This window comes from Pogona vitticeps, chromosome 2, assembly GCF_051106095.1.
Source record: "Pogona vitticeps strain Pit_001003342236 chromosome 2, PviZW2.1, whole genome shotgun sequence".
NCBI classification, from domain to species: Eukaryota; Metazoa; Chordata; class Lepidosauria; order Squamata; family Agamidae; genus Pogona; species Pogona vitticeps.
Window position 1 is genome coordinate 141,637,163 of NC_135784.1, and position 6,716 is coordinate 141,643,878.

Consider the following 6,716-nt stretch of genomic DNA (forward strand, 5'->3'; position numbering starts at 1 on the left):
AGTATTTTCATTTATGTCTCTTCAGGCCATTGCAAGGGTGGCAGAAGGTTTAAGTTGTCTTCATTTCAGATGAGAAGCGGTATAGTCAAAGAGCTGCATTTTCCACTATTTGTAGCTCTTTGGCATCCAGCTTTCTGTGGTTTACTGTCATCTTCCACTTCTTATTTGCTGCATTTACTTTTCCTTCAAAGAGCCCCAGTACGGGCTAACCATGGTTCCATTCACATCCTGACCAGGGTTATCCTGACATAGCTTCAGAGATAGTCTTCACACCAGATGCATTGATTCAGATCCATTTTCATAAATAATAATCTTGGAACTGCAGAGCTGGCAGGGACCCTGAGGGATCATCGAGTCGGGCCCCTGTCAAGGAGGCACAGTGGAGAATCAAACTCCCAACCTCTGGCTCTGCAGCCAGGTGCCTAAGACACTGAGCTATGCCACAGTTAGCATGGTGGGCCAAAAAAAGCAAGCATCAGGTTGGCGACCTTGATAATCTGCACTTGATGGAAGTATGTAGTGATTATTTTAATGAATACGGTGTTGTCGCCCAACAAATAGCACACGAACATAAAAAATAACATTCTAAACAAGAATGCGGACGTTAGCTGCAATTAAAATAAACAGTTGTATAATTACATGAGCTGGCTGAACAGCTCGGTGGTTGGAGCACCCGGCTGCAGTGCCAAGGGTTGGAAGTTCAATTGTGCCTCCTGGGAGAAGAACCAGCCAGTGCAGTCTTTGGCAAGATGCTACAGTCCCAGACCACCCATAGAAGAAGGAATGTTTAACTACATCTGAGTACTTTGTGCTTAGAAAGCCTTGGAAAACATCTTCACAGGTCAGAAACAACTCAATGCCACACAACTGATAATGGCTTTTTAGACCAGTGGTTACCAACCTCAGGTCCTCGGATGTTCTTGGGACTGCAGCTCTCAGAAATCCTAGTGGTGAAGCCTTCTGGCAGTTTTACTCCAAGAATATCTGGGGACCCAAGGCTGGGAATCACACAAGACAAACAAAACACCATTGTATTAAAATATGATATAAATAATTGTATTCGCGAAGGCTTTCATGGCTGGGATCTAATGGTTGTTGTGGGTTTTTCGGGCTCTTTGGCCGTGTTCTGAAGGTTGTTCTTCCTAACGTTTCGCCAGTCTCCGTACTGTCCTCTGAAGATGCTGGACACAGAGACTGGTGAAACATTAGGAAGAACAACCTTCAAAACATGGCCAAAGAACCTAAAAAACCCACAACAACCAATATAATGTGTGCTCTAGAGAGGAAAAGCAAAGCAAAAAGGCAAAGTATGCTGCATATATACCACCCCATACAGCTTAAAGCACTCGCTGGGAGGTTTACAATTTTCTAATTATACAGGCTACACATTCTCTCCTCAGCAATCATTTTACCGATCTCAGAAGGATGGAAACCTGAGTCAACTTTGAGCCGGCTGTCAGATCCATTGGTACCAAACGCTGACTGCGAGATGAGTTTTGGCTGCAATGCTACAGTTTAACCACTGCGACACGAGGCTCATAGCCCACCACATACTGTACTTTCTTTACATTCGCGACATTCCATTTAAAAGAGAAGAAACTGTCATTTTGCATCTCCCTGTGTGCAAGATAGAAAAAGACAAAAGAAAACTGTGGTTAAAAGCTGAGTGAGTCTGTTTTGCAGTATCCATCGATGTCTTCCAGATATATTTTTGAAGCACTGCTACAGTCTAATTGTTGGTATATGTTGAAAATAAATCAGCAATTCACAGATTAAAGTATGCCTCAGGAAACTACAGAGTTCTAATTATGATATGTTTGTATGGTAACATACACTATAGAGACCCATTATTCACTATTAGTCCCTAGAGTAACAGAGCCAGCCCTATATTTCGCTCTTTAGAAATTGCCCATAATGACATTATCTTTTTGATGTGGACTATATTTACAGGCTGGGTTTTTTTTTTAAGTCCTGTAGGAGGAAGCTCACCTCTTTGTTATTCACTGTTCCCTGACTTCATCATACTGGCTTGGGAGCCACCCATATGTATTTTCCCCCTTTTTTTCTTTATGCAATCGTGGATTTTTCCTTGTAGTAACTCAGCTCACCCTTCCACTTTAAACTAGGCAGAGCTTCTGACTAGGTTTGCTGGTATGTTGACAGGCACATTCCTTTGAACAAAACAAAACTTCCCGGCAGAAGATCTATGCCTGCTGCAGTCATAAAGGGTTGCCAATGAACAGGATCACAATATTCTGAGAGCAAAGGCTTTCGAACGCATGAAGCGGCTGTAAAATAAATCAGCAGGCTGTGCTTCCAGATCTCAGGCAGAGAGAGGCCCTTCCCGTTGTTGTCATTTGAGATCCTTGAAGTAAGTGGTGGCTGACGATTTTGTGGCATGTTGCTTTGCGGTAGAGAGATTTCTGAGCAAGGCCAGAGGCCAAAGTGGGCACTCGGTCTCTTCCCCCTCCCCAAGTTAGCATCGCATTGTAAAATCATCTTTCTCTTCACTGGAGTTTGTATAAAACAATGGTGCACAAGGGAAGGTTGGGAACCTTCTCTTAACACCCCTTGTCTGGCTTGGTCACACAAAGAAGCTGTGGCATGTTCTCTCCATAAAGCAGCCTCCCACCCCGGATTCATTCACTCTCCCCTCCGTGCTCTCTCTCTCAGCTCCAGCTGCAACAGAACCTGTGGAGTCCCCCTGATGTTTTCCAAGGGATTGAGCTAGAGGCTCTCCTTGAAGGCTCGCTGTCATCCCTTGCTTTGTGTTTACTCTCCCTTGAAGGTCTTTTGTGTTCCTAAAATATCAGTCAGAAGAGCAGTGTGTCCCCTCTGCTACAATTTGGCTGTATGTTAATCTGTTGGTCCTGTGCATTTCTACATAAATAAGTAACCAATTAACCAGGATAAATCTTTAAACTCCAGCTCCCTTCTAACCTCTCCTTACTTGGCTTTCCCACATGTTGCTTACTGAAGGGACCTGTTCTTTTTAGCTATCATACATAATAACCAAATGCTGGCTGCTGGGCCAGAGCATATGATGCGATGCATCTGATTTTGTCTGGTTCTACTGACCAGGTGAAAGACACTATGGCCGAATTAATAGTTATTAACAGTTGACATTCAGGCTATGGCTTGACTGTCATTTCCTGTGCTAATATGGTGCTGTGATGAGGTGCTAAACCATCATTCTAAGGAACAGTCGTAGGGGAAAGTTTATGAATACAAAATAGTAATGGGATATTTTGCAGTATTTTCCCTGGATACCACTCGTTTGCACTGAACTATCCTTGCTGGGCCACCACTTTGCTATTTTCTCCATGAGTGAAAGTCTCACCTGTAGCATGTGGCTGATAGATGTGTCAAATCGGTGTGTTTTACAGATGAAAGGAGGTGTGTTTCTCTTCACCTGCATATTCAGAGGTGGTAATACTTCTTGTATTAAAGTAAAAAAAAGTAATGTTTAAAAACATCACCATCTTGCATATTTAGTCCAAAGATCTATAGATCACTTCTTGGTTTCTTCATTATTAACACCTCTTTGAACCAGGGTTCAATTATGGGCCTTGAGAAAGTTTGAAAGAATGCTTTAGGCAGGGTCCATTTTTTTTAGGAATTTGCTGTCAATGGCCAGTTTGATTATTGTCCTCCACCCTTATTTTTTATTTCTTGTCTCCACTCTTGGCTATCAGAAGGCCTGTGGAAGGCTTATGGGTAGCATATCAGTATGAGAGCTAAACCTTGTTGTGTGTCTTCAGCTCCATGAACTGAGAGGTAGGCTGCTCCTGAGCATAGACTAAGGCTGTGCAACGTGTGGCCCTCCAGATGATGCTGGCCTTCCTTGGCTCAGCTGGCTAGGGCTTATGAGAGTTGCCGTCCAACGACATTTGCAGGGCCACAAGGTGTCCCTCCATTCCCAGGATATAGCTTTGTTTAGCTGTCAACCCCCAACCTGCCAGTATCTCACCATTTCTCTTGTATGGGGTACCTTACATGGATAATAATTACGACATGCCTGAAGTGCCAACCTTGGCTGTAAAGCAGGGCATAAAAATAACAAGTCAAGAAATATATTTGCTTGGAAGTAAGTGCTGTTACTTTCAATTGATGCCACTTCTGAGGAGGTAAATGAGGAACCTGGGGTTTTTGTCACTTACTATGGGTGCTCAAAATAATTTAATATCTCACTGTGTTGTGCTGTTCCATTCACAAGTGGGAAGGCAGTGACTCTCAAGGGTGGGGGTTGTGCTGGAAATGTGAGGGAGGATTTTGACCTAGGTCTCCTAGCATTAATCCGTGGGCTTCCAAGGTATGTACTGTAGCTAGAACCAGGAGGAAGCCCAAATGCCCTGCCGAGCCATAGATGCCTGATGGTGCCGTGACAGCACTATACATCGTGGATAGATTACAGTAATTGCCTTCTGGCCTGGCACTATGCCCAGGAGGAAGAACTAAGGCTGGATACATTATTCAGGCTCCATGGCAGGCTGTGCCGGCTCTCCTGAAAAACCTGTTTGGCACTTTTCAAAAATCAGTCTCTCTCTCTCTCTCTCTCTCTCTTTCTCTTGAAGAAGTGGAGCACCAATCATGCCCAGCACAGCGTTTGCCACAGTAGATCAACAGGAACAGGTAAGAGTCTCTCTCTCTCTTTTGCCTTCAGCTTTTCTGACCAGGGGACTGGCCTCAAGGAAAGAAAGACTGCTGAATATTCCTTTTGCCAAGAATATTCCTGGGCTTTTGTCATTTGATATGCCTACCTAGGGCAAAGGAGTTAAGGAGAAAGAAGCATAGTCTGGATTCCTATCTTCTCCCTCCCAACTTTCCCCAATGAATACAGGCCTTCATGTATGATGTCTTGTCAAATTGTAGAGGAAAGGATAAAGAGCTCAAGAAACTAAACTAAACTTTGGGGATTGTAGGGGCACAGTTCCTGGAATTTATCCTTACTAGTGAAGAGCAGGGCCAACCCTACCATTGGGGCCAGTGAGGTACCTCCCTCAGGCAACAAGTTTTGTATCCAGTATTTTAGTTATTTAATTTCTTTGTATTGTTATTATGAGGGAATTATTTCATTTGTTTCTATTGCCATTATTAGGGATGCACAATGTTTCTTTCGTTTTGGGTTTTTTTGCAAGTGGCTCTTTCATTTTTCTTTCATTTTTCTTTGTTTTCTGTAACAGTCCTTTCATTTAAAATAACATGGAAAGCCTCTTTGAGGTTTGTTTGTTTTGGGTGTTCTCTTTGTGTTTTCTTGCACTGCAAGTCTTCCAGAACCCTCAGAAACTGCTAAAAAAATTTGAGAGGCAAGGTAATAGAAAATCAAAGTAACTCGAAAGCAAGCAACAGCACAACCAACAACCACCTACACAAGCAAGTGGCACACTGGCACAAAGTTTTCTCCCCAGACTATACAATCCCACAGAAGCAAACAAATCAGTGTTCCCCAAAACGCCACCAAAATATATGCCTATAACAGAAAACACAGTAAATTAACCAAATAACAATTTTAAAAAATCAAACAAGGAAAGCACACCCACCCTGACAGGGGAAAAAAAACTAGATAAAACACATAAACACAGAAAAAGAGACTCCTTCTCCAAAAAGTGAGAAAAGCAAGCAAGTAAATGAAGGCAAAAAATACCATCAAACTCCTTTCTCCTCCAGCTTGCCCCCACCTAGGGAAGGGTTATAGCCTGGGGGGGGAGGGATGTTGTTGGGAAGAGTTTGATTTCCATCCCTCTCACACCATCTTGACCCCAATAATAATTATGCTTCCCTGAAAATGCATCTAGGTAAAGGTAAAGGTTCCCCTTGACAATTTTTGTCTAGTCGTGTTCGACTCTAGGGGGCAGTGCTCATCCCCGTTTCCAAGCCATAGAGCCAGCGTTTTGTCCGAAGACAATCTTCCATGGTCACATGGCCAGTGTGACTTAGACACGGAACGCTGTTACCTTCCCACCGAGGTGGTCCCTATTTATCTACTTGCATTTGCAGGCTTTCGAACCGCTAGGTTGGCGGGAGCTGGGATAAGCAACGGGAGCTCACTCTGTCGCGTGGATTCGATCTTACGACTGCTTGGTCTTCTGACCCTGCAGCACAGAGGCTTCTGCGGTTTAGCCCGCAGCGCCACCACGTCCCCGAAAATGCATCTAGAAAAATATAAAACATTAGGGGTGGTTCTGTTGCAGTTTCTAGTCATTCCTTGTTGTCTAGACCAGTGATCCACAGGTGTTGGGCCTCCAGATGTTCTTAGACTTCAACACCCAGAGATCCTGGCCAGCAGAGGTGACGGTGAAGGCTTCTGGGAGTTGTAGTCCAAGAACATCTGGAGGCCCAATGTTGGGGACCACTGGTCTCGACTCTTCCTTGCTTCCCCTCTTTTTTCCTTCACTCTTCCTGTTCTCTACGCACCGCCAAGAGTCGCTCAGTGGTAGCACACAGGGTCAGTCCTTGCCAGGACCCACTGAAGGCCAGTCAACCAGCTACCTGAGAAAGGCTCCTTTGTAGCAATGTGTGACTCTGGACGGCTTCCACTGCCAATCAAAGTAGACACTATGAACAATGGTCTGTTTTATCACATGGCATCTGCATATGTAGGGGCATGCCTTTGCAAACCCTTATAGCAACTTTATGCTGGTTTCTTACATTGTCATATATGAATGTGTCCTTATTTATTTTTATCCCAATAATCCTCTCTGCAGATTTTTATGTGC